Source organism: Tenrec ecaudatus, chromosome 13, assembly GCF_050624435.1.
Source record: "Tenrec ecaudatus isolate mTenEca1 chromosome 13, mTenEca1.hap1, whole genome shotgun sequence".
In the NCBI taxonomy this organism is placed as follows: domain Eukaryota; kingdom Metazoa; phylum Chordata; class Mammalia; order Afrosoricida; family Tenrecidae; genus Tenrec; species Tenrec ecaudatus.
The window spans coordinates 126,859,311-126,886,622 of record NC_134542.1 but is presented as its reverse complement, the minus strand read 5'-3'; the positions used below and the strand labels follow the sequence as shown (position 1 = coordinate 126,886,622).

The 27,312-nt window shown below is 48.7% G+C and overlaps 1 protein-coding gene across 5 annotated transcripts in view; it reads left to right on the top strand.

Annotated features, from left to right (window-relative positions):
- GLI2 (GLI family zinc finger 2) overlaps positions 1–27,312 on the top strand; it is a 304,945-nt gene that overhangs the window by 130,358 nt on the left and 147,275 nt on the right. Inside the window, exon 1 of one of the 5 annotated variants that reach the window (XM_075530228.1) lies at positions 16,180–16,268. The exons of the other annotated variants lie outside the window; for them this stretch is intronic. The gene's annotated coding sequence lies outside the window, so the exon portion shown is untranslated. Of the gene's footprint in view, positions 1–16,179; positions 16,269–27,312 lie in introns of those variants that run through there. 5 annotated transcript variants of the gene reach the window in all.

Here is a 27,312-nt window from a genome sequence, read left to right as displayed (position 1 = left end):
AACTGACTCAGGGTATTGGACTCTGGGATTTATGTACTGTAGCCCACTCAAGTATTTTGTTTTTTTTTTTTTGTACTTTTCAGCTTTAATTGGATATTGTGAATTTCAACCTGACATTAAATCTAAATCATTAAAGATAACATTTTTTAATGTATGTCCTTGTTAAAAGAAGAATTGGATGTTGTATTTTGGTTTGGGTGGTGGTTCTTTATTTATGGATCTGACTAGATTTGAGAACATCAATGACCTTGAATTTGCAAAAGGAGAAATTTCATCAATTGTATAAAGCACATCTGTACAGTCTTTGCCCTAATCATTTTTTTCTCCTCTTTTCTTCATTTACATTTTATTAGGGACTCCAACAACTCTTACCACAATCCATACATATACATACATCAATTGTATAAAGCACACCCATACATTCCCTGTCCCAATCATTCTCAAGGCATTTGCTCTCCACTTAAGCCCCTTGCATCAGGTCCTCTTTTTTTTCCCCCCCTCCCTCCCTTTTCCCCCCTCCCTCATATGCCCTTGGTAATTTATACCTCGTTATTTTGTCATATCTTGCCCTATTCGGGGTCTCCCTTCTCCCCCCTTCTCTGCTGTCCCTCTCCCAGGGAAGAGGTCACATGTGGATCCTTGTAATCAGTTCCCCCCTTCCAACCCACTCACCCTCCACTCTCCCAGCATCGTCCCTCACACCCTTGGTCCTGGAGGTATCATCCAACCTGGATTCCCTGTATCTCCAACCCTCATATGTACCAGTGCACAGCCTCTGTCCTATCCAGCCCTGCAAGGTAGAATTCGGATCGTGGTAGTTGGGGGGAGGAAGCATCCAGGATCTGGGGGAAAGCTGTGTTCTTCATCGATACTACCTCACACCCTAATTAACCCATCTCCTTTCCTAAGCCCCTCTATGAGGGGATCTCCATTGGCCGACACTTGGGCCTTGGGTCTCCACTCTGCACTTCCCCCTTCATTTAATATAATATATATATACGCATACATATATACACATACATACACACACTTATATCTTTTTTTTTTTTTTTGCATGATGCCTTATATCTGGTCCCTTGGGCACCTCGTGATCGCACTGGCCGGTGTGCTTCTTCCATGTGGGCTTATTTGTTTCTGAGCGAGATGGCCGCTTGTTCACCTTCAAGCCTTTAAGACCCCAAACACTATCTCTTTTGATAGCCGGGCACCATCAGCTTTCTTCACCACATTTGCTTGTGCACCCATTTGTCTTCAGCGATCCTATCATGGAGGTGTGCAGTCAATGATATGATTTTTTGTTCTTTGATGCCTGGTAACTGATCCCTTTGGGACCACTCGATCCCACAGGCTGGTGTGTTCTTCCATGTGGACTTTGTTGCTTCTGAGCTAGATGGCCGCTTGTTTATCTTCAAGCCTTTAAGACCCCAGTCACTATCTCTTTTGATAGCCGGGCACCATCAGCTTTCTTCACCACATTTACTTGTTCACCCATTTTGGCTCCAGCTGTTGTGTCGGGAGAGTGAGCATCATAGAGTTCCAGTTTAATAAAAGAAGGTATTCATGCATAGAGGGAGTGTTTGAGTAGAGGCCCAAGGTCCTTCCGCCACCTTAATACTTGACCTATAAATATAGACACAAAGATCTATTTCCCCAACCTCCTATATATATTTGCATGTACATGTCTTTGTCTAGACCTCCATGAATGCCCTTTGACTCCTAGCTCTTTCCTCCATCTCCCTTGACCTTCCTCCTGCCCTACTACCATGCTTCATTGCCACCTGGGCTAGAGTATACCTCTTCTCTAAGCAACCTTACCCTTGATCATTTCCCACCAGGCCTGCCACTCCCCCTTCTCTACCCTTTGGAGTCCCATGTTTTTCCCTTGTCCCTGGGTTTGTTAACACCACTTCCTTACCCCCCCCTACCCCCCACCCCATGTCCCCCCGGAACTGTCGGTCCCGTTGTTTTTCATCCAGATAGTTCATCCAGCCTGTCCTATTCAGACAGACCTGTGGAGTCACTAACATGCACGAAAACTAGACAGAGGAACACAAAGCAACAGTATACAACCAGACAACAAAACAACCAAAACAAACCACTGAAAAAGAACAGAACAAAACAGTTCACAAGAGAAAAGCTTGTAGTTAGTTCAGGGATCTTTGCTGGCCCTTAGGAGCGTTTTCCAGTCCAGTATTTTGGACAAGTCTCTCCTGAGAGACCAGTCCCTGAGCAGAAGGGCATCCTGCCTTGGTAGAGGGGCCACAAGAAAGAGGAAGGCTCTCTGTACAATAGTTGAACACAATGACTGTCGCAATGGACTCAAACAAACGAGCCATTGCGAGGTTGGCACAGGACGAGGCGGTGTTTCCTTCTATTGGACATAGGTTTGCTACGAGTTGGAACTAAGTCACCACCCAATGACCACCCCCACTCACCAGGGTAACAGTGGCCTAGACTTGGTTCTTTAGTGAATCTTATATGATGACTACATGATAACTGCCAAGCCATTGAGAACCATGGCTCAGCCTAGTTGACACACAACCATTAAAAAAAAAAATAGTTGTGCAGGCCATTCTTAGCTATGCAGTACATTCTCACCTGGATGCTAGTTTCCCCTTTTTAAATGTAAATCAGTGTCCAAGGCTTAACTGACACCTGAAGAAAGGTGATGTGGTGAAAGAGTACCATCAATGGGGGGTAAACAGACAAAGAAAGAAACAAACAAAAAGAAACAAAAATCAGGCAAATGGTCCAGAAGAAACAGAGTTCTTGGAGATATAAAAATATAAGCCCTCCCCCTACCCCACCCCCCACACAAAACAAACCTTTTGTTGCTATCCACAGAGAGATTCAAGAATGCATTCCTGGATACTAAGAAATCGGAGTATCTCAGACTTATACAAAACTGGTAGATATGAATTGAAAGTAATTCATGAAAAAACGAAACCTTCAATTCCCAGTCCAACATGTAAGAGCTTGGCAGATTATTAGTCTCGTTTTCAAACGATGAAAAAAGTCCAGCAAACTGAAGACCAACAACTCTTCCTGAGTTAACCAGCGACTCGAGATCACTTACAAACTGTTGCCTTGAAAAGTTGAGAGACAGGTAGATACAGAGCCACCCAGCTCAGTCGCAACAGAAGCGGCCCACAAACACACTTCTGGAGCCAGTTCAACCCAGGACACTTACACTGTGATTGATGGCTTGCTGGAGGCTCAGGGTGGACTAGTTGAAGATTTTAAAAACTTTGGAGGCAGGCCCAGACTTACAGGAACCACCAGCACCAACAACGATCTCTCTCTCTTTCTCTCTCTCTCTCTCTCTCTCTCTCTCTCTCTCTCTCTCTCTCTCTGTCTGTCACACACACACTTTTATGAGTTTTAACCTCCAGCAGCCCCACTATTCAGACTGGAGAAAAACTCTTGCTTTTAGAAGACAGAACATAACCATTTCCAGATACACTCAGAGGGAACCCTGCTCTCTGTAACCAGGCCCACATGTCATGGGAAGTTACTTTGCCTACGTGGGATTTAGCAAATTCTGACCCACTCAAGGAAAAGGAAGCGTTCAGCTCCAGTCTCTGCAGCCTCAAACCTTTGTTAAGAAGTCCGGAGAACCCAAAGACAACAGGGAGACAAAACCAAGGATGCTAGAAGAAGTTGTAGCCTTCGATACCTTACAGCTATAGTGCACAGGAACCACAGCCAGGTAAGCAAAACCTCACACCAAATCCCCTTCGGATCCAGTTCTTTTTACCAAATATAATCGATATTGTTTGCTTGTCAAGAAGAATTACAAACATGATAAAAGACAAAAAATATAGCCTGAAGAGGCCAAAGGAAACATCAGAATCTGACTCCAATACTGCGGAGATTTGGGAATTAGACTGGGTATATTCAAAATAATAACTGATGAGCATAGGGTCACTGTGAATCGGAATCGACTTGGTGTCAGTGAGTTTGATTTGGTGGTGTGTATAATATGTTAAGGTCTCTGCTATAAAAAGTGGACAATATCAGAGTGACGGAATCGCCAAAGAAATGATAGAAATGAGAAACACTCCAGCATAAACGACTGACTCGACAGTAGACACAGTCCAGGAGAGACTCCCCGAGCTGGAGTCTTTGTTAATAGAAACTTCTCAAATGGAATGTAAAGAGAAAAACGACTGGAGGGAGGGTGGGCAAACACCACCACCAACATAGTCAGGAATTGTGGGACCATTTCAAAGACACGCCTAAGAGGAATACCAGTAGAAGAGAGAAATGAATGGAAGAGAGGTTTCAAATCATGATGAGAATTTTCTAAAATTAAGCACAGCAACCTACTGATCCGGAAATGCTCAAATAATCAACACCAAGACCTAGCATATTCAAACTACAGAAAATCAAAGAATCAACAAACAGATCTTCAGAGAAGCCACAGGTGGGGAATCTAAAACCCACTTTACCATGAGAGGAACAAGGAATACGCTACCTCCCTGGTAGCATGACGGAATTGTATGGGGCTGCTAACCGCAAGTCAGCAATTGGAAACCACTAAGCCACACGGTGGGAGAAAGATGGGGCTTTCTGCTCCCCTAAACAGTCAGAGTGTTGGAAACGCACAAGGGCAGTTTAGGCTGTCCTCCTGTCTGGTTGCTATGAAGTCAGCATTCACTCCATGACGGCGAATTCTCTTCAGAAACCTTGTCATTAGAAAAGAATGGGTGAAGTTCCTAAAGCGTTGAAAGACAAGAAAACAAAAACAAAAAAGCAACCCACCAATGTATCCAGACAAATTACCCAATTATCCTTTAATTATCCACCTCACCCCCCAAGGGAAAAAAATTGAAGTAATTTGTTACTAGTAAATCTGCCTTCCAAGAAATGTTAAAAATTTTTTTCCTCCTGGGGCAGGACAATCGTCCCGGTCCTTGGATCACACAGGCTGGTGGACTGCTTCCTTGTGGGCCCAGATGGTGCCACTCAGGTGGTTGCTTGTTTGAAGACAAGCCTTGGGCACCCCCATGCGGTTGTGTTCCTGGTCGCTAGTTACCATCTGCTTTCTTCACCGCCCTTGACTATGATCCTCATGCCTTCAGCGATCTCTTTATGAGGGCCGGGATCAAACAAGGGCATGTCCTGAGAATGGGACTACACTTAAGGGTGAGCCCCACATCTATTCATGTACTTGTGTACGTGTCTGATATGCTTTAGAGACAGCATTGTCATTTCATGTGACACACCTCATCTGTCATCCTCTTGGGACATAAGTTAATTTTATTGACGGTGGCATTAAATTAGCCAATGGTATAGAATTTAAAACAGTGTTGAGAAAAGGACATTATAGAAGCGTAGGCCAGTAATTGTTTTTCTTTTTATCATTTTATTGGGTGCTCATACAACTCTTATCACAATCCATACATACATCAATTGTGTAAAGCACATTTGTACATTCAGTGCCCTCATCATTCTCAAAACATTTGCTCTCCACCCAAGCCCCTGGCATCAGGTCCTCATTTTTCCCCTCCCTCCTCCTCTCCCCTCCCTCATGAACACTTAATAATTTATAAATTATTATTTTGTCATATCTTGCACTGTCCGATGTCTCCCTTCACCCCCTTTTCTGTTGTCCGTCCCCAGGGAGGAGGTCCCATGTAGATCCCTGTAATCGGTTACCCCTCTCCATCCCACCCTCCCGGTGTCGCCGCTCTCACCACTGGTCCAGCAATTTTTGTCTATTTTTGTTGCTTTCCTCTTCGCTGAAATTAATGTGTCTCCTCTCTAGTTAGTGATTTATCTTCCCTCTCCCTCCAATCCTTGGTAACCATCCAAAAAATATATGCTTCTTTTAGCATGAAAAGCTTTTCTTTGCTTTTTATTATAATGGTCTTGTATAATATTTGTCATTTTGTGATTGACTAGTTCATTCAGCATAACGTCCTCCAGGTTCATACACAGTGTGAAATGTTTCACAGTTTCATTACTTTAAGAGTGTAGTATTAGTCTTCCATTGTGTACCATAGTTTATCCATTCTTCCATTGACGGGCATCTAACTTGTTTCTCTTTTGGTGTGAACAAAGATTTGCTGAGCCCTTTCCTACCACCCCCGTATGCCCAAGAGGGGGAAAATGAGGGAATCTGTTGTTAGTAAATCTGCCTTGCAAAAAAATGTTTTAAAAAAACCAAAACTCTTTGTGTGACTAGTACTGTGATGAACATGGGTGGACCGTTACCTACTCAAGCCATGAGTCTCGTTTCTCTAGGACATATGCGCGTATTGAGATTACTGCTTCACATGGTCGTCCTTCCATGGTATTTCCATTGAAGTGCTGTGCTGTTTCTGTAGCGGTTGCACCATTTCACAGTCTCAAGGTCGGAAGGGGCAGTGTCTCCCCACCATCACCACCATTTCCTTCCCTGTCTTACTTTTGCTGTGAATGCTGGGGTGAGGTGAGACCTAGTTGTTGCTGGGCTTTGATTCTCTCTAGTGTCTAATGAACATAAGCATGTCGTCATGTGTTTGTTGACCACCTGACCGTCTTCGTTGGGGGCGTGTCTATCCATGTCCTCTGTCCAAATAGAATCATTTGTCTTTTTGTTGTTGAGGTGTCGATGTTTTCTATAAATTCTGGCGGTTCGTGCTTTGTCTGCTGTATCATTGCCGAATACTTTTTCCCGATGAACTTGCATTTTACTCCTTTGGTGGCATCTTTTGATGCAAATAAATGTGCACGTTTGTTGATTGTATCTTTTCAGTGTGTTCGATAGTGTACTTAGGTAGGGCATTTACTGGGTCCCAAAATGTGTCCCTGTTTTTTACTGCTGGTCTTTATAGGTTTAGGTTTTACATTTAAGTCTTTGGTCCATCCTGAGTTCATTTTTGCACATGATGTCAGATACAGGTCATGTTTCATTTTCCTGCAAGAGGAGAGTCAGTTTTTTCAGCATTATTTATTAAAGAGACTATTTCCCCAATTAATGCTTTTCTGACCTTTGTCAAAGATCAACTGGAAATATACAAATGGTTATACTTCTGGATTATTGCTCTCCATGTCTGTTGTTATACCAGGACTCTATACTTACTTTTTAAACTACCAAGACGGCAAGTAGGCTTTGATATCAAAAGTATGAAGCCTCATGTTTTGTTTATGGGGTCTCTTTCCTTTTCATGTAAATGTGATGAAGAATTTCTCCATCTCATTAAAGAATAATGTTGGAATCTGGATTCTAATTGCATTATATCTGTAGATAGAGCAACGGTGTTTTATTCTTTATCTAAAAGATAGCATTTGTTGAAAATCATAATAGGAACCTTGTATAAAATGATTATAGTTTATGGACAAGAGAAATTAATGAAAGCAATATGATAAGGGGTGGGGACGGGAATTTTGGAATATTCTGTTATAAGGTATCTGCAATACCTGTGAAGTGGAATAGTGGTATTTGAGAATTGACTTAGATGAGTTGTAAATGTATGTTGCAAATTCCAGGACAACCATTAAACATTTATTTAAAATATAATTTATATGCTAAGAGAAGAAAGAAAATAGAATCATAAAAAAGAAAAGAAAAAGGAGGCAAGGGTAAATATTTAAAAAACTATTTAAAATATGGTAGTTATTCATCCTGTATTATTAATCACTTTAAATGTGATTGTATGTAGTAAAGAAAGCTGATGGTACCCCGGCTATCAAAAGATATAGCATCTGGGATCTTAAAGGTTTGAAGATAAACAAGCAGCCATCTAGCTGAGAAGCAACAAAACCCACATGGAAGAAGCACACCAGCCTGTGTGATCATGAGGTGTCAATGGGGTCAGGTATTAGGCATCAAAGAACAAAAATCATATCCTTGTGGATGAGGGGGAGTGCAGAGTGGAGACCCAAAGCCCATCTGTAGACAATTGGACATCCCCTTACAGAAGGGTCGCGGTGAGGAGACGAGCCACTCAGGGTGCAGTGTAGCAATGGCAAAACTTTCTTCCTAATGCTTCCTCCTCTCTGCACCGCTATCATGATTCCAGTTCTACCTTACAAATCCTACTAGACCAGAGGATGTACAAATTGGTATTCCAGAAACGGAAATGAAACAGATGTGGGGGTGGGGTGGTGGGAAATGATAAGATAGTTAATAACAAGAGCCTGGCCCAGATAAAGGAATACTAGAAAATAAGGAGAAAAAAGTGCTTGAGAAATCATTTCGAGAGTGGAAGTCCTCCTATTAAAGTGGATTCTTTTTAAGAAAATCATTTTATTGGGGGCTCATATAACTCATCACAATCCATGCATACATCAATTGCATAAAGCACATTTGTACATTCGTTACCCTCATCATCCTCCGTAAGTCCCTGGCATCAGTTCCTCATTTTAACCCCTCCCTGCCCGCTACCCCCTCCCTCCTGAACCTTTCATAGTTTATAAATTATTATTTTTGGAAAATATGCCAACAAGTCCAGGTCACTATAAAGGACAGGGATCGAGCTCCTCCCCCGAGTGCGAAGACCGCAGAGGATCCAGCGCTCAGCGGGGTGATTTCCAGTTTCCCTCCGCCAAACTATCACTCTGCAGGAGTGTAGATTCAAGACATTGTCTGACATGGAAAGAGGGATTGGAAACTTTCCCCTTGCACACACACCTGGCCCGATGTTTGTATGTGAAGCCAGGACAGAAGAAGAGAGATCCAAGGGGACAAATAGGCCCGAGGGACACCATAGAGGTGCCCTGGGTGAAGGTCACACAGTCTACATGCCTGGTGCCCACAGAGGAGCAGAAAGCATGTCTTCATTCAAAATTAGACGTGTGGGATGGGGCTAGGGGCCAGGCTTACAATGAATTGAATTGTCCTCCGTAAGGATCATACCCTAAGTTGGTAAACGAAAGACACAAGGGGCTCATCAGCCTTAAGAATCTGAACATGGTGCTTCAATAAATTATACAGCTCAATAAGCCAGAGGAGTTAAAAAGTAGAAAACCTTACAAAGACTTGCAAGTGGTGACCCCAGGGGACAGAGAAAAGAGGACAAGTAAGGGGACCCGTTGCATTTCATCATAAGCCCGCTGTACTCTTTAACATCTTGTCAGTCATCTGTAGAATCACTTGGAGTCCTTTTTTAAAAACCCCATGTAAATGAAAACGAAACACCATTCGATGGTCCGTTTGCAACCGGAGCTTGTGTGGACAGACTTTGGAAAGCCCCGGAAGAGCTCTGGGCCACTCTGCCCTGCCCTGGGCTCCGGGTCCTCGCAGGATCCAGGCTTAGGATTTGTCTCTGATGGAGCCCGCTTTTCCGTTCTGCTATTTGAGTTAGGTTTATGGTTTTGGAAAATGCATCTCCAGCAAGGACAACAAATGGGTATTGAGCCTTGAGGTGATAGTGGCCCCGATACAGGGAGACACCAACCCATTTTGGCTCTGCCCACCACCCTTCTAGCGTGGCCACCTGCCCCAAGAAGCCTTTGGCAGGGCCTGTCGTTAAACCTTAGGCAGACATACTGCAGGGTAGACACGGCCCCGCCCAAGATGGCACGAGAAGCACCACCACAGTAGTCTAAATGCAGTCCGTGTGCCAGGTGGAGGACAGGAAGTGCCAGTCAGGCAGTGGGTGGCAGTGGAGCCACGAGGCCCCTGCTTGCAGAGAGTTGGAGACGTGGATGCATGCGGGAATTGCTCAGCGGTCAGGGAGCAAACCTTGAGGAAGGGTTTGCAGAGCATGTAGTGGGGATGGCAAACGCTGAGCGAAGACCCTGGGGGAGGAAAGCAGGGGTGCAGGGTGTTGGGAGTAAGTATGCTGTTCATTAAATGCCTGCGTGAGACTCAAATGGTGGATCTGGGGTTGGCATCAGCAACCTTCAAGTGTAGAGTTCAAAGCCCTGGCCCCAGAGTGAGCAGTGGGCCCCACAGGGGCTTGGAAGATAGGGCCAGGTCCTAGAGTTGGGAGGAAGGACATCAGCCAGAATAGAAGGCACTGGATAGCAGACTCCTGTGGAGAAGGAAAGATCTAAGATTAGGAAGTGCCCTGCTCTGCGCAGGCTGATGGGACAGTGAGCCTCAGAGGGCCAGGAACAGAAGATTCTGGAACAGATGCCTCCTGAGCCTTATCGGTGCGGCCAGAGGTGTGCTGGGTCTGGGTAGGTGATGCCGCCACCCACCTCCCCAGCTGCATTGGGCCAGTGCCTAGACAAGCTCACCCTGCCGCCTGGTGTGGGACGCCATGCCTTGGCTGCCTAAAGAGGGAGTGTGTGTTCTGAGCTGTAGGATTCCGGAAGCAGCTCTTCGGTAAACACCGCCAGAACTCGCGCTTGTTTGCACAGAGGATGGAGGGGTGCTGGTCTGCCCGCAAACACCTCTCTTGTCTCCCCAGTCCGTGGGGGCAGAGCCTGGAATTTCACTGATACAAGCTCAGTGGGTTGACCTGGAACACACGTGTCCTATTTAGGCGGGACCTCAAGCCATGGAGAATGTTGAGCACCTCGTGCTCCTGGGAGGTCTATCAGGGCTCTCACCAAGGCAGCCAGCTTTCTGTGTTCCCGGACTATGCATTGCAAGGACGAAGTGTGCCAGGTGGGACCTGTACAGCTCACCTGCTCTGAGTGTGTAGGGCAGGGGCAGAGACAGCTCACCTGCTCTGAGTGTGCAGGCCTGGGGCAGAGACAGCTCACCTGCTCTGAGTGTGCAGGCCTGGGGCAGAGACAGCTCACTTGCTCTCTTAGTGTGCAGGGCTGGGGCAGATACAGCTCACCTGCTCTCTGAGTATGCAGGACTGGGGCAGAGACAGCTCACTTCGCTCTGAGAGCCCAGGCCTGGGGCAGAGACAGCTCGCCTGCTCTCTGAGTGTGCAGGGCTGGGGCAGAGACAGCTCGCCTGCTCTCTGAGTGTGCAAGGCTGGGGCAGATACAGCTCACTTCTCTCTGAGAACCCAGGCCTGGGGCAGAGACAGCTCGCCTGCTCTCTGAGTGTGCAGGGCTGGGGCAGAGACAGCTCACCTGCTCTCTGAGTGTGCAGGGCTGGGGCAGAGACAGCTCACTTGCTCTCTGAGTGTGCAGGACTGTGGCAGATACAACTCACCTGCTCTGTAAGGGGAGACAGGTATAGGCAGGAAAGTTCATGGTGTGACACGTGCTATGTGAGAGACTAGCAAGAAGCTTCAGGAGCACAAGGTAAACAGGTTGGTTTGGTGAAAAATCATGAAGACTCAGGGCCTCATCACCTGGCCTCCCCGCTGTGTGTGCGTGTACCGGGTGCAGACTCCTTACCCGCCGTGACCTCCTTTCAAACGGCTGATGGAAGGAGTGGCTGGCACCTTCTCTGGGAAGCAGTTGAATGCCAGCATAGTGCTGGCCCATGGAGGGCAGTGTCCTGGGCATGTGGAATTAGGCACAACCTCCAAGAAGCCTGGTGTGGGTTTAACGGAGGCTTAAGGATGGCCCGGAGCTGTTCAGAGAGACCGAGAGGGAAAGAACATTCCAGGTGGAAGAGCTGGCAGGAGCAAGGGGCTGTTGGGAGCAGTAGCTTTGGATTTAGCAAATGACTGGCCATCAAGATTTGAAAGGGGGACAAGGAGAGACATGAAGACCGTGAAGAGACCGAGAGAAGGGAGGAGAAGCTTTGTGACGTGGTTCACCAGCGGGGTCAGCACAGAAAATCCCCCACAGCTTGGAGGAACATCCTGGAGCTTGGCTCAGTCCCCAGCAGCCAGCAGCCCCCAGAAGGCCCTTGACCTTGTTCCTTCCTGGAGGAGCTGGGGGCAAGGCAGGCAGAGCAATGGGGGGTTGGTCTCAATGACCAGGGGACAGCATCAGCTCTGTCCTTCCTGCCTTTGTTTTTTTAACTTAAAAAAGTTTTTATTTTAGTCCCTAAGAATATTGACACCACCCAACTGCCAATATGTCCTTCTAACATGCCCTACACGATGCTGGAAGCTGTGCCTCCAATATTTCAAATGTCAGCAGGATCCCACATGGTAGACAAGCTTTAGTCCAGCCTCTAGACTGGGCTAAGACCAGGAAGAAAGGTCTGATGATTTGCTTTTGAATATAGCCAAAACCTATATATCATAACCAACAGTATGTGATGTAAGGCTGGCGATGAGTCTGTGGTGGCCCCAGCAGTGCACTCCAGCATGGTAGGGTACCCGCCCCTGCCCCCACCGCGGGCTTCAGCTCCACCATGCAGCTGGTGCAGAATCAGGCATCGTTTGATTGTGGTATACTATACATGGAGTCCTCGGAGCCGATTCGACAGCAACTAATCGAAGAAGAAGAATACCCGTGACCGTTGTGGAATGCCTGCGTTAGGTCGTTAGGCACAGCCTGGTCCTCCAGGACCTCCCGAGCTCCAAAGCACTGAGGTCTCCACGTCTGCATCAGTTACGAACAGCAGTTCCTCTTCCTCACAGTGAGGTCATCTTGCCTCGCTCCAGGTTGTTGTTGTTAGGTGCCATCGAGCTGGTAACCTGGTCCAGCTCTATCGTCCCGATTCATTTCCATCGTTAGCTGGTGGAAACCCTTGGTCAGGAACTGACTGTCGGATGAGGGCCCATCACTCAAACTGTGTATGACACTTCTACAGAAACAAGGAATACGCCTAAAAGATGAGCCACCTAATTAAAAATAATTGGCAAAGGACATAAGCAGAGGGTATTCAAACAGCCAACACGTATCTGAAACTGTTCGTTGTCATGAGCCACTGGACAAATAAAATCAGAACTACCAGGGGAGAGATACCTCCTGCTCAAACGGCCTAGAGCAAAACAAAAGAGCGAAGGCATGCTGTTGAAGGGGTGGGAAAGTTGAGACTCTTACTATTGGTGGGATTGAAAATCGTCAAACCATTGTGGGAAACGGTATGGCAATTCTTCAACAACAACAACAAAAAGTATCGCCGTCTGACCCGGCACTGTCACTCCTAGGCATTTACAGTCGGAGCCTGAAAGCAATCACACAGCAGAAATATGGATGTCAGTGCTCAATGTACAAACATACATAAAATGGAATTCTGCTCCGCCTTCAAGGCAAAGGCAATCCTGCTACATGCGATAGCACGGATGAGCCTTGGAGAGAGACATTATGCTAAATGAACTAACCACACGAGAGCAAATATTGCATGGTTTCCCTGAAATGAAGTGGCCGTAATTATAGAGCTTAATGTGCATTAGTGGTTACCAGGGGGGGTGGGGGGTTGTGGGATAAGGAAAGGGGAAATCACTCACTTAGAAGTAGTGATTTTTTTGTGTAGGGTGACAAGCAAACGGTCTTTGACTATGGGCTGTTGTTATACAATCTAAGATAGCTGTTACCATCTGGACACCAGGGCCAACGGAGGTGGTGTGAATTTACCAATAGAGTCATTTGCATAATTATATAGCTACAGTAATAACAACAGCAACCAAAATCCACAGCGGTTGATACACATGTTGGTACAATTAAACACTTTGGTCAGGGCTTCATGGAACTAGCCAATCAATTGGCATAATGTTTTAGAGTTTCTGTCCTACCTCCTGGTTTGGTAAGTAGCACCTGAGACCGTAAAACCTTGCTAGTGGCCACCCAAGATGCAGTGGTCTCTTTTTGCCTGGAACAGCGGAGGAAGAAGAAAACTCCAAAATTGGAGAAGGAAATGAAATTCAGGCTTAATTGCCTCCATAGATTATTACATCTATTCCTATATAATTAAAAGACACGATAACCCATCCCAGCTACATCGACTGCATGCTTTAATAAAGGACTCAATTGATAGATCCTGACCAGACTTACTAGATCCATTGAGATGGGCCTTTTGGTTAGTAGTTTGAGCATTATTGTGTCACCAGCAGTTTAGCCCAATTAATAATGTGTGCCTTGAGCACCCTGCTCTTATCTACGAATATAGCCTACCAAGAATTAATCCAAAGATTAGCTCATTAGTGTACATAGAGCCTAAATTAATGGTAATTAAATAACACTGGTAGAGATAGACTAGTGACATGATGTGAAGTGCGGAATCAATGTGACTATTCATGTAGAAATTATGAATGGGTATATGTTTGGTTGTGCATATTGCCAAAAAAAAAACCAAGCAAACAAAAACACCCGTGGGATCTCAATACGATTGCTGAAGGCAAATGGGTGCATAAGCAAATGTGGTGAAGAAAGCTGATGATGCCCAGCTATCAAAAGATATAGCATCTGGGATCTTAAAGGCTTGAAGTTAAACAAGCGGCTATCTATCTCAGAAGCAACAAAGCCCATATGAAAGAAGCACACCAGCCTGTGTGATCACAAGGTGACGAAGGGATCAGGCATCAAAGAACAAAAAATCATATTGTGAATGAGGGGGAGAGCAGATTGGAGACCCAAGACCCATCTGTAGGCAACTGGACATCCCCTTACAGAAGGGTCGTGGGGAGGAGATGAGCCAATCAGGATGCAGTGTAGCAACGATGAAACATACAACTTTCCTCTAGTTCCTAAATGCTTCCTCCCCACCACTATCATGATCCCAATTCTACCTTACAAATCTGGCTAGACCAGAGGATGTACACTGGTACAGATAGGAACCGGAAACAGGAAATCCAGGCAGATGATCCCTTCAGGACCAGGGGTAAGAGTGGAGATACTGGGAGAGTGGCGGGAGGGTGGGGTAGAAAGGGGGAACCGATTACAAGGATCTACATGTAACCTTCTCTCTGGAGGATGGACAACAGAAGAGTGGGTGAAGGGAGACGTCGGACAGTGTAAGACATGACAAAATAGTAATGATTTATAAATTATCAAGGATTCATGAGGGAGGGGGAAGTGGGTAGGGAGTGGGGAAATGAGGAGCTGATACTAAGGGCTCAAGTAGAGAGAAAATGTTTTGAGAATGATGATGTGCTTGACACAGTGGATGGATGTAGGAATTGTGCTAAGAGTTGTATGAGCCCCCAATAAAATGATTTAAAAAAAAAACACCCGTGGGGATCTTCGCATTTTACCGAGGGGAGAATTGAGTCTCGTGATATCTGGATGTTTTGCCTATCTTGATCTGACCCTGGCTGCTCTATTGGAGACCAGGCTTTTCAGAGACCCGCCTTGACGTCTCCTCTGCTGTGGAAGCCTTTCCGGTAGTTCACTTACCTGTGGCTCCTGGAGAGCGTTCAAGGAGCTCCTGGGAATAGTCAAGAATGTAGGGCTCCCCTGGCCCTGAGGCGTCTCAGATTCCTTGGTGACTGGAGCCTCTCTTGCTGTTCAGCGCACTGTCCACTCAACACCACCTCCGCACCTGCCCACAGGTGGAGGCCTCCAGGCCTCCCTTTCATGACAGGGTGGCTTGCCGACATTGGGGTACGCTGAGAGAGGGTGACATTTGTAGGTGGGTAGTTTAGTGTAAAATGGACAGCCCCCTCCCTCATCTCTCTGCTTTGCAGTGCTTGGGCTGACTTTGACCTGGGACCCACTTCTGTGGGAGGGACGGGGGGGGGGGGGGACGACAGCCTGGAGCCGTACAGAAACTCTGGGTCTCTCTGAGCTCCGGGACACTGTGGGCCTGAGCCCTTATCAGTTTACCTGCCCACCCCCACCCGCCTTTCTTTCTGGTTCCTACAGCTGCTTCTGGTGAGTGTCTCAGCGCATTCCTGAGGGGCGTCTGTCTGCGGAGCCTCTGTACTGCTGGTGCGGAGATAGCATCCAGATGGATGGGCCTCTGGGACTCACTCGGGTGACTGGCAGGCCTGGCTCGGTTTCAGGCCTAGAGGGAAGAGACCCTCTCTGAATTGAGCTGGGCCCTTTGATTTCTAGTGAGGTAGGAGCTGCCTGGGCAGGCAGGGATCGTCAAGGCGTTGGAGGAAACGGAAGAAAGCTGTGGTCGTACAAGACCAGGCCGAGACTTAACGGTGTGCTTCAAGACGGAGAGCTGAAATGTAAATTTTCTGCTCATTCTCTGTGGGGAAGGAGTGATTCCGAAGGAGAAAGAGGAGAGTGAGGTGAAGGATGAGAGAAACGCTGGACTGTGGACCACCCACCCATGCCCCCACCCACTACTGTTCTCTGGCCACGTGCATGCAGGTCTCCTCCTCCTCCCTGAGTCCTCATGGACCCAGCCCCTCCCCTCTTGTCATTTCGGATCTCTCTCTGCAATTGCGGCCCAATCGACACATTGGCAGACCATCGTTGCCCTCGACGTTGTGATTCTAATCGTTTTCCCTCGTGTAACCCACCGGGAGATGTCCAGCCCCTCTGTTCACGGTCATGGCTCCCCATTCCTCTTGGCCCTTCCTTAGAACCACCTACAGAGGAAGCACTCAAAGCGGCCATGGATGTTTGAGAAGGTAAGTGTGGAGATGTGCTTGTCTTGAGGTTGGGATCGGCTGGCTTCTGTCCAGGTTGACTGAGAAAGTACACGCTCTCACCTTTGAGTCCTCAGGCAGAGCCTGGTGCTGGTGAAAGAGCTTGAGTTTGGAATTAGGCAAAAGTGGGGTCGGTTCCCCGGGCGGCAGCTGCTCGTGTGACCTTGGAGAAGTCACTTACTTGGCCGTCTGGAGCCTCAATGTCCTTGTTATCAATTTAACAAGGTGAAATGGCAATAAACCATTCGGTGTGCATCTGAAACATTCCACAGGGTGCCTAGCGCCAGGTTCTTGGGTGATGCCTGTTAGACTTTGGTCATGTCCCTTTTTCCTTCTGTCGCTGTCCCATACACCCATAGATTTTATCAAAGCCTCTTCTGACTCACCCATCTCCACCTAGTGGGTACAGCCTTCTGAGGCCATTGGCCAAGGCCAAGACCGGCCTAGGGAACAGCAATGGGCAACCCTGATTTTCTGTCCCCTGCCTTCCTCCATTGTCTTTGCTCTTGACCACTGGCCACCAGGGTGGGACAGAGAAGAGATGGGCCAATGCACCGGCCAGGGCAGGATCATGTGAAGAGCCAGGTTGTGTGTGCGTCCCTGGACTCAGGCCTGTGTGCAGCCAGAGGGGTGTTAGCGGTGCTTGGAAATGGTAGGTGTGAGCTGGCCATGAGAAGCCATTTGGAGGTGCGAGGCAGGAGGCTCAGCGCTGGGGAGGGTATTGCATTCCGGGACCGGAGTCATGAAACCAATTCGATTCCCACCGCCCTCTCCTCGATCCAGTGGTTACCTCTTCAGTAATTATCTCATTAAGGAAGTGTTTCTTAATGGGAGACAGACTCCAATCCTGAGCCCACAGGCTTTGCAATACAGTTGTCTGCAGCATGTTCCAGGCTGAGCGTGCGCCTTCCCTGCCCGGGCCTCTGAGGAGGCTCTGCATGGAGCCAAGATTTCCTGGGGAACACTGCCACGGGGCGCTTCCTCCTCTTCCCAAGGTGGCCTGGCTAATAGCTTCATTGCAAGTGTTTCCTTGATCAGTCTTCTCTAGTGGTTTGCCTGTAGGCAGGTGCCAGGGGCTGGGCCTGCTGAGCATCTTACTATTTTGGGGTGGGGGGGCGTATCCCTGCCCCACCCTAAGACTTTAGGAGATGTCAGATGAGATGAGGCTTTTGTCACTTTGTACAGGTGAGGCCCTGCAGGCCATATTTCTCTCCCCTTGACCCAGCCTTCCTTTAGAAGTTCACAGCAGGGAAGTGGGGCCGGGGACCCCTGGTGGCATAGTGGTTATGTATGCATCAGTCTGCTAACCGGCAGTTCAGCTGTTACAACACCACCTACTGCTCTGAGGGGGAAAGACTTGCTATTCCTGTGAAGAGTGACAGCTTTGGAAACCCACAGGGACAGTGCCCCCTGTCCTCTAGGGTCCCTAGAAGTCGGCATCAGCTCCATGGCAGTGAGCTTTGTGTCCTGGTTAAGTGGGGCCCGGGGATCCCCGCTGTTATTTTTGAATTAGAATTGGACTGCTTCACCACAAGTTTGTGGTTCAAATCCCCCAGCCACTGGCTGCTTCTGTAAAGATGTATGGCCTTGCAAACCCTACATCAGATAACTGCGTCAGCATGGGCCCACTTGCGTTGTTTCTTTTTTGTGCGGCCCCATCCCCTCTATGTCATGGCACTGAGTTGATTCTGACTCATAGTGACCCCAGAGTGCAGAGCACAACTGCCCCCGTGGGTTTCCGAGACTCTAAATCTCTCCAGTGAGGGACTGGTGGTTTCGAACTGCTGACTACCATACCACCAGGGCTCCTGTATCCCCTCTGTAGGATGGGAGCAAAGAGATGTGTTGGGTGGATGGGAGAATAAATGAGAGCATATGTAAATGAATTCAGCTAAGCCTGCAACAACCATACACTTGGTTTAAGATTATACAAACTTTCTGAAGTTTAAACGTCAGCAGCAGATATAGAATTGAAAGGCTTGTGCCACCTGCCTTGCTCCCCAGAGGTCAATCCCGTGCCTCCCAGCCTCTAGTGTGGATAATGGATTGGAGGGTGCCTGAGGGATTGGGGGGACATTGTTAAAGTAATCCAGGTGAGAGACAGGAAGCATGGGCCAGGATGACCGATATCACAGTGGTTCTCAACCTTCCCAAGGCCGCGACCCTTTAATACAGGTCCTCGTGTTATGGTGACCCCCAACCATAAAATTATTTTTCTTCATAACTGTAATTTTGCTACTGTTATGAATTGAACAGCCCCTGTGAAAGAATTTTTGGACACCCCCCCCAAGGGGTCTCGACCCACAGGCTGAGAACCGCTGGCCTCAAACACTCCCATATTTGTTTTGCCCTGTTGCAAGCCATTTTTATGACTAAGAATTTCTGCCTCTTTAACCACCCTAAGAGAACCTGAGGCCTGGGCTCTGGCTTCAGTACCACTGCCAAGAAGGTATGTGAGTTTATACATGGCATACCCCAGCAACACCATACTGCTGCCCAAGTATGCACAGCTCGCCCCGGACCTGCCTTTGTCACAAGAACCCGAAATTGGCTCGTGATTTGAGAACTGGGAGCCTGTGCTCAAGCTCTTGTCCACTTGACTCTCGGACGCACAGGTCTTCTGCAGACTCAGCTCACTACCAGGGCTCTGGGGGGTCGGGGATGTCACACCCCTCTGTGCTTGGGGAGGGCATAAGCGAGCTTCAAGAAGATTGATGGGGGCATTGAGCAGAGAACATCTTGGTGCGTGTGACCCCTTAGTCTGAGATAGAGCCTTGTGTGGAAGAGGCACGTGCAGACTGTGTAATCAGAACAGAAGACGGACTTGAAAACAGGTGGCTGTGCAGTCTCTGGGGTGGGGACAGGTGCTGTGGTGGGGAAGAGGGTCCACCATGGATGGGTCCTAGTGACTGACCGTGTGAGTGCTGGCTGGAGCGAGGGGGCTGGGCTCCATAGGTGGATGCTGGGAGGGCTCTAGAAGAGGCCTTTAAAAGACCCTCTCAACCTACTGATGGGCACATTGTCTTTTCACTGGCCTGAGGCTGCTCGGAGGTAGACAGGGGCCTTGCTTAAAAGGTTTTTAACAAAAGGTTTCTAGTGCATGTCATTTTGACAAATTTCCATTTTCCTCAATGAAAAGAACAGAAACCGTTTACATTGACTTCCTACCGTTTATGCTGGCTTTTGTCCACTTACCAAACCACACACACACACAAACACGAGGGGGTACCCCCTGAAAAGACTGAACTTTGTTTCAAAGCTATGTATTTTTTTTTTTTTTTTACAAAACAACTTTATCACCTTCAAAGTTCTCTCCATGACACAATACATTTGTCAAGTCTGTGATTCCATTCTTGGAAACAGTTTTCAAACTCATCTGTTTGGACGGCAGCACCTCCTTCTTCCTTTTCCTCCCCTCTTCCATGGTGTCAAATCTCTGCCCATTCATGTCTCTCTCCATTCAGGGAAACAAAAAGAAGTTGCACGGAGTGAGGTCAGCTGAGTAAGGTGTGCGAAGCAAGAGAGGCATGCTGGTTTTTGTCAAAAACTGGCACACTGAGATGGCTGCATGAGCAGGTGCATTGGCATGGTGGCACAAATCAGGCCCTTTTTGATCACACACTGTTACGCTTTCAGAACCTCTAAATAGAAAGCTTGATGAACAGTCTGACCTGGTGGAATGAACTCCAAATGCACTAACCCCCTCACATCAAAAAACAAATGAGCATCGTCTTGATCTTTGGTTTCACAGCCACACACTGTTCTCTTAAATCCGCCATCACAAAAATCAAGACTTGAGTGAAACTGCTTTGACACAAAAATTCGCTGTGACCAGAGGGAGCCTTCTCAGGGGACGCCACTGGGTGCACTAACTCGGAGCAAGTTGATTGATGCTCTCTGGCAGGGAAAATGTGTACTACCTATCTCTGTGACATACCTGACAATTTGACATGAACATAAATTGAGTATTAATCTCAGTAAATCAGTTTCATTCATGAAAGCATTATGTCAGTAATAAACATAGTCAAAGAGTCCTTAGAAAGAGACCATCAAATGTAAAGACAATTCAGCGAAGACTGTCATACTGACTGACCCAAGCCACCCTTACGATAGGTTGAACCCAATATTTCAAATGTTATATGTTAAATATGAACGTACAGTATCGCCGTTTAATTTATAAGCTAATAGCGTTTGGTTATGTTGTTTTAGTTGTTTCTGAACGAAAACGTGCACTCTTGTTCACGCGTCAATTGGATGCATGTCTGTAAACATAGGTATGTAAGAAATGCCCATAAATCTAGTGTTCATGAAGCTAATGGTTAACGTGCTCAGCAGTTAACCAAAAGGTTGTTGGTTCGAGTCCACGCCAAGGTGCCTTGGGAGAAACTTCCAGAAGCCACCCATTACAATCTCTGTGGAGGATAGTTCTACTCGGACACTCTGGGTCACCGTGGGTGTGGGTGGAATTGTTGTTGCCTCAGCTGAGTCCTCCGGTGGCCCAGCCATAGCCTAGGCCCTTTGAACTCCCCCAGTCTCCTAAAACGCACCAGAAACGTGGGCAACACAAACACACCAGGGATGGTCTGAACATTCATCTTCCAAGGAGATACAAAGCCCAGTGGGCGTTCACTCCGACTCGTGGCTGCCCTTGTGTCCGTGTGGAACCAGGCCCTTTGGGGTTTTGAAACGCCGCCTCTGGCTTTCCTTCCCGAGTGCCTCTGGGCGGACTCAAACCTGCAGCCCAGCGTGTGCAGTGTTTGTGCCATGCAGGAAGTCCACAGTTCAATGCACTGCATCTCCTATCAGCTTTGAGGCAACCCTGAGCCCTCGGTCCTCTCCGGCTAGGTGGGCCCCCTGTCGGAGCAGGATGGCCTACCGGTATTTGGATTTTTTTAAGGAAATTCATTCCTGCAGAGTCTGCTCCGCGCAGCCTCTGTGAAGCAATGATGGGTAAGATAGCAAGAGCTACCTCAAAGAGCTGAGAGCGGAACAGCTCTGGCCCCTCCTGCCCAGCAAGGTGCTCTTTGCCGACCACGTGCACACGACGTGCTCAGGGTGGCTCCTTGTGGCTGCTCCAGATCTCCCAGCCCACTCACGAGAGAGACTGGTAGGTAGACCCTGCTTAGACTCTACAGAAGAGGAGAAGGTCTTATCAGTGGCAAGACCTGGCATAATCCAGAGCCTCTGAGATGCCTAGGGAGCAAGAACACTGTGTCTCAGCACCCAGGAAGGAGCCTGGCACGCAGTGCTACGTGAATTAGGACCCTGCTTGGGGGTATCGCCTACATGTATTCATGTATCAGCAAACATCTAGGTAACGTTATTTGGGCCAGAGCCCACTTACCCTGAGCTCACTGCCACCCCCCTCCCAGCCACTGGCACCAAAGTCTGCTCTCCAGGCAATAAGTCCCCTCATACATTCCTGGGTTTGAGGTTCAGCCTCCCCCTGCTGAGAGACCCAGGTAAGCAGAAGACTAAACAGTGACGATGAAGAGCAGGATTTCGACACTGGAGAAAACGTGTCTGCAGACAACTGTCCCTGCTCTGTGGCGCCTCCACCCACCACAGAGCAAGCCGGTCACTGGCTACATGAGTGACAGCCAGGCACCCTGCCACTGGCCCTCGCTGAGGAGAGAGAGGAAGAAAAGACTCCCACACAGGGTCTCATCACCTCCTCAGTGTTGGCTCACTTCCTCCAAGCTCGTCCTCCTTGCCCCTTAGATGCATCCTGAATCCGGCAATGCTCATTAATAAGAAATGACAAGTGATCATCTCATTGAAATCCCTGAAATCCCTCCGCTGCCAGAGCCTGGAGACAAAATCCCCGCCTGGCTCTGAGTCCTCCGTGGTCAGAGGTCTGAGAGCAGACAGGGCCGATTGTGAGCCAAACTCAAAGGTAGTTTAACCTGCAAGCTTAAACGTTCCATGGAGTCAACTTGCCATGTGGGCAGCCCAGCAGGTTAATGCCATTTTCATCTGCACGAACAGCTCAGTAGGCTCCAGCTCAGGGGCCCTCAAACTTTGTCAACAGGGGGCCAGTGCACTGTCCCTCAGACCCGTTTGGAGGGCCGGACTGTAGTTAAAAAAAAACCAAACAACTATGAACAAATTCCTATGCATACTACACATATCTTATTTTGAAGTTAAAAAATGGGGCAAAAACATCTGGCGGGCCGGATAAATGTCCTTGGAGGGCCACATGTGGCCTGCGGGCCGTAGTTTGAGGACGCCTGCTCCAGCTCATCAAGGTACCAGTAGCAGTATCAGGGCTAACCTTACTGAGGCAATTAGCAATTTATTGGACTCAGCATTAAAAGAACTTAACTGGATACTTTGGCTGGTTCCAGACACTGGCCTACCACTGGGACCTCTCTCCCCATCCCCTCCTCCACCTGCAACTGAAGAGCTGGGAAGAAAGGCCACAGCCCAGGGACAGGTCCCTTCAGGTGGTCACTCAGGAACCCACAACCTCACAGCTGTCTTCCTATCTGGCCTGCCAGGCTACTGTCCATCGTCCTAAGGACACGAGGTCTCTGTGCTTCAGCATTGATTATATCTTCCACTCTGTGCTGACTGCACTATTTTCTGAACTTGAAACTAGACTCTCATGAGGTGGTATGCAGGTGCTTCGAGTCTCAGACTACAGGACTGCAGGAACATCATGAGCCTCAGGCTTCTCATCTATAAAATGGGGCAGCAGTGTCTCTCTTGTAGAGAAGATTGAGATTGTAAATTTAGAGGTCCAACCCATCATCTGCCCACCCAGTCATGATCCAGCTCTCCATGGGACAAAGATGGAGATTTGTACTCCTGTGAAGAGTTACACTCTCCGAAACCCACCGGGGCAGTTCTACCCTCTAGGGTCACCATGAGCCTTAATCAACTTGACAGCAGTGAGTTTGTTTGTTGTCGTTTTGTTTTGTGTTTGTTTGTGCAGTGGTCGGCTAACCTGGAAAACCACCCATTTTACATTGCATTAGTTTTTTGAAGGAAATGTATTTGAGCTCCTAGGGGCAGCCGGCATTAATAATTAAAGGAGGAGAGGACGTGGGCAGGAGAGAGGTGTGCAGATATTTGAAGGTATGTTGACTGTCAGTGAACAGGCCGATTTGGTAGCGAAATGGCATGTATCCAGGGGAGGCTGGAGAGCTGGATGGTTTCCAAGGGCTTTGGTAGAGCCAGGAGCCTTGGTGTAGTGGGTAAAACCTTGGGCTATGAACCACAAGGTCACCAGATGAAAACCACCCGCTGCTCCATGGGAGAAAGATGAGGCCTTTTGCCCCATAAAGATTCTGAAGACTCACTGTGATCAGGAGGATGACAACTTGTAGGACAGGGTAGAACTGCCCTGTGGAAGTCTCAGACGGTAACGGTTTACAGGAGTAGAAAGCCTCATTGTTCTCCCTCCCATAGAGATTACCCACTGGGCAGTTCTGCTGTGCCTTTTGGGTTACTGCGAGTCCCAGTCAATGCACAGCAGTAGTCTGGGTTTGGGTTTTGAAGGGGTCCTTCTGCTGGAGAAACCTTGATGAGGGGTGGGTGACGGTGGGAGAGCATTGGTGGGGGTGGGGTGCACACAGATGGGCTGCCTCCGTTGATCTTTGAGATAGCTAATGTTTATTGTGCCAACCTGGCTGATAAACACATATGGGGTTAATTGAAGGGTGGACAGATAAATGGCTCAGTGAGCCTTGCCTTTTGAGTTCTCTTGCTTTGTAGTGGTCGGACCAGGGTGCAACTGCCTTAGCCAGTTTGCTGCTTCAGCTGGCAAGACTAACTTCCTGCAAGATATCCCTGAGGAGAAGTCACATGGACCTGCCGTGATGCAGCCCTGGGTGCTGGAGCAGCCGTGTGGAGACCCCTGCCAGTGCTGAGATGCTTACACGTTCACTGACTTGACATTCCCCCTGCAGTCGGCATCATTGCTTGAGTTTTGTGAAATGGAGGAAGACTTTGTGGATTGGTGTCGGACATATGGGCCAATGTTGGACTTGTGGGCTTGAGCAGCACTGGGTTGGGATATTTTCTTGATGTGCACTCAGCCTTTATATAAAACTCTCTTATACATGAGTTGCTGTGGATCTGTTGCTCTAAAGTAGTGCATCAGGGTAGGTCCATGTGGCTTCTCCTCGGGGATGTCTTGCAGGAAGTGGAGGCTTGTCAGCTGAAGCAGGGAACTGGCTGAGGCAGCTGCACCCTGGTCCGACCATCACAAAGCAAGAGACCCGAGAACTCAAAAGGCGAGGCTCACCGAGCCATTTATCTCTCCGCCCTGCAATTAACCCCACACGTGTTTATCGGCCTGGGAGGCACAATAGACAATAACTATCTCAGCCATTAAGGCTGTACCCCCCAGCAGCAGGGGAGTTGCTAGGCAGGTGCCATTTTCATTGAGCGCACATCATGGCTGGGTCAAGTGGGGGCTTTACTGTTTGCTGTGTGCATCCCGCCTGGTGCCCTGATAACCCAAACAGTGCGTTGATTCTGCTTCTCCGAGTCTGGGAGATGAGTCCCGTCCTGTGCAACCAGCACCAGAGAACGAGTGAGCATCACGGTGCGAGACGACAGAGCGAGGCAGTCACCAGCAGGACACGGAGAGACTCTAAGAAAGAAGGACAGAGAGGGACAGACCAGAGGGATTGTGGATTTGATACAGCACAGCTTCTGCTCATTGGAAAACTTTAGAAGTATGTTTCTTTAACGTCCCTCCACACCTTGCTGGCGGAGGCCCGGTGACTCAGTGGCTAAGGACTATGCAAGATACGTCATTAGAGAACACTAGCTACTCTGAAGGAGAGGATGTGGTGATCTGCTCTGGAAAGATTTAAAAAACAAATCCCACCGAACTCACTAGTCAGCACCCATTCATCATAACCCTTTGGGACATGATAGCAAGTCAAAAAAGCAAACTCCGTGGGGGCAGTTCTGTTCTGCCCACCAGGTTGGCTCTCACTTGGAGCTACCCAACAGCGAGAGACAGTTTGCTTGACCCTTGACTGGGGGGATCAGCCTCCGAGTCACTGACCTTAGAAGACTAAATAGCCAAGAGCAGTAGTCTTTTCCATCTTGGCCATCCCTGATTCAGGTCCTTGGATGTTCAACCCCTGAGGGACCGGGACAAGGACATCAGGGAACCCTGGCCCTTAGCTCCCTACTCACTGCCTGTGGTACCAAGCTCTGGAAGGCATACATTTGGCTTGAACTTTTAGAACGCTGGAAGATGTGAATGGGGTTCTTCCAGGGGCTCCAGTGTGGCCCTGGCCATTTCCCTTGATAGAGAAGAGTCCCATTGGTGAGCTCATTGGGAGCAAATAGCCAGTTCACCTTCCCTTCCCTCACGCCCACGTCAGCACAGCTGCCTCCTGTCAGAATGAGCTGGGATGTGGGCGAAGGCAGCTGAAGGGGAAGCTTCCATGGTGCGTGGGGAAGCGCTGTGCCGAGGTCCCCCTGAGGAATGAGAGAAGGCCCCCACCTTGGGGGGGGGGAGGCTGGGCCCGAGCAGAGGAAAAGTCTGCTTCACTTCCTTGTTTTCCTTCTGTGGCCTTGTGCTGCCATCTGCGGCCGCACCACCCAAGAAGGGGGTCTGCTTTTTAGTTTTGCTGACCCAGGAGTTTGGGGAGAGTTGTCCGCGTAATCAACCGACGCAAACCTTTGACCCCCGTGGCACCCCACCAGCCCTGAAAGCTGCAGTTCTGAAGCAGTCTGCTTTGGCCCTCCCCTTCCCCCCCTCTTCCACCCCCCTTCTTTCCATGAGGCCACTGCCGGACTGGGGCTGCTGCTTGGGGATGGGGTGGGGTGGGAAAGAAATGTGCGGTGGTGGGAAGAGCATCCGCCTGCGAGCAGGAGGCCTGGCCCTGCCCAGGCTCTGCTAACACAGCACCCGCTGGGGGTTGTGCCATACTGGGCCCTGGCCCAGCGCTCCGTCTTCAAAGAAGGCGTGGAAGGGGTGGGCAGCTCTGCCTGGACTCACTCTGGGAAGGGTGCGTGCTGGTGTTCTGTGGCTGACAGCCGAGTGGGCGTGCACCATCCTTCCAGATTTGGGGAGGGCCCCCGGAGGCCTGAGCTGCCTTTGTGACTTCAGGGGCCAGGGGAGGTGGGCCTCAGGCTCCTGCCTCCACAGGGCAGATGTGCCTTGTTTCAGAGGCCCGATGTTGTGCTTCTGAAAGGGGAACACGAGCATCGTGGGCCAAGATTCGGAGTTGGGGGTCTCCAAGGAGGGTGAGGCCAAGGCCGGCCAGAGTAGGAAAAGGGGTGGGTGGCCCTGGAGCCTTCCTTTGCCTGTCAGTGGATAGATAGCCTTTCCTCCCCGCTCCCTGGCCTGGAGGGGATTATAAGCATTGCACGGTGGATGTGCTCCTCACTGATACAGGACCTTGCGTTTGGGGACAGAGAGCTGCTTTTCTTATTAGTGACTTCTGAGGATCACGTGAGACGGGGATGCAGAATGGCCTTGTGGTTGACAGTGAGGCTGAGTCCACCATTCCCTGGCCCTCCTGCCCCTCTCCACATGGTGCAGTAGTCCGTGGTATATCAGGACACCTTGGAGGTGGTCAGGTCCCATATTTGTGGGTGGAGCTTTTTTGCTACAAGATCCTTGCCCCTCCCTGCAGAGGGGGAAAGGTGGGTGGGGAGTGAGCGTGAAGGCCTCATAAGATAGCCCTCTGCCCAAAGCCTGAAACTCAATGGGTGAGACACATTTCAGGCTGGGTGGTGTCACCAGCAGCGCGATCGATAATTACTTAACACTCTTTGACATTTTCGAATGCTCCTTTTATTCACTGCAAACACACAGCAAGCTATCTCATAATCCTAATGTTAACTCAAACTATAATATCGTTTCAGACAAATATCAGGTATAGGGGCAACACGCTACATTATGATTTCAGCATCATAGTCCCCACAAGCATTGGCTTCCTCGGTGGACGCCCCCCGGGGAGAGTTGGAGAGAGCAGGCGTTGCTGTCTCCTTGGTTCCTAGCTCTCTGAAAAGTCAGTGTCTACCTGGGTTTATAGACACACTTCTGCTG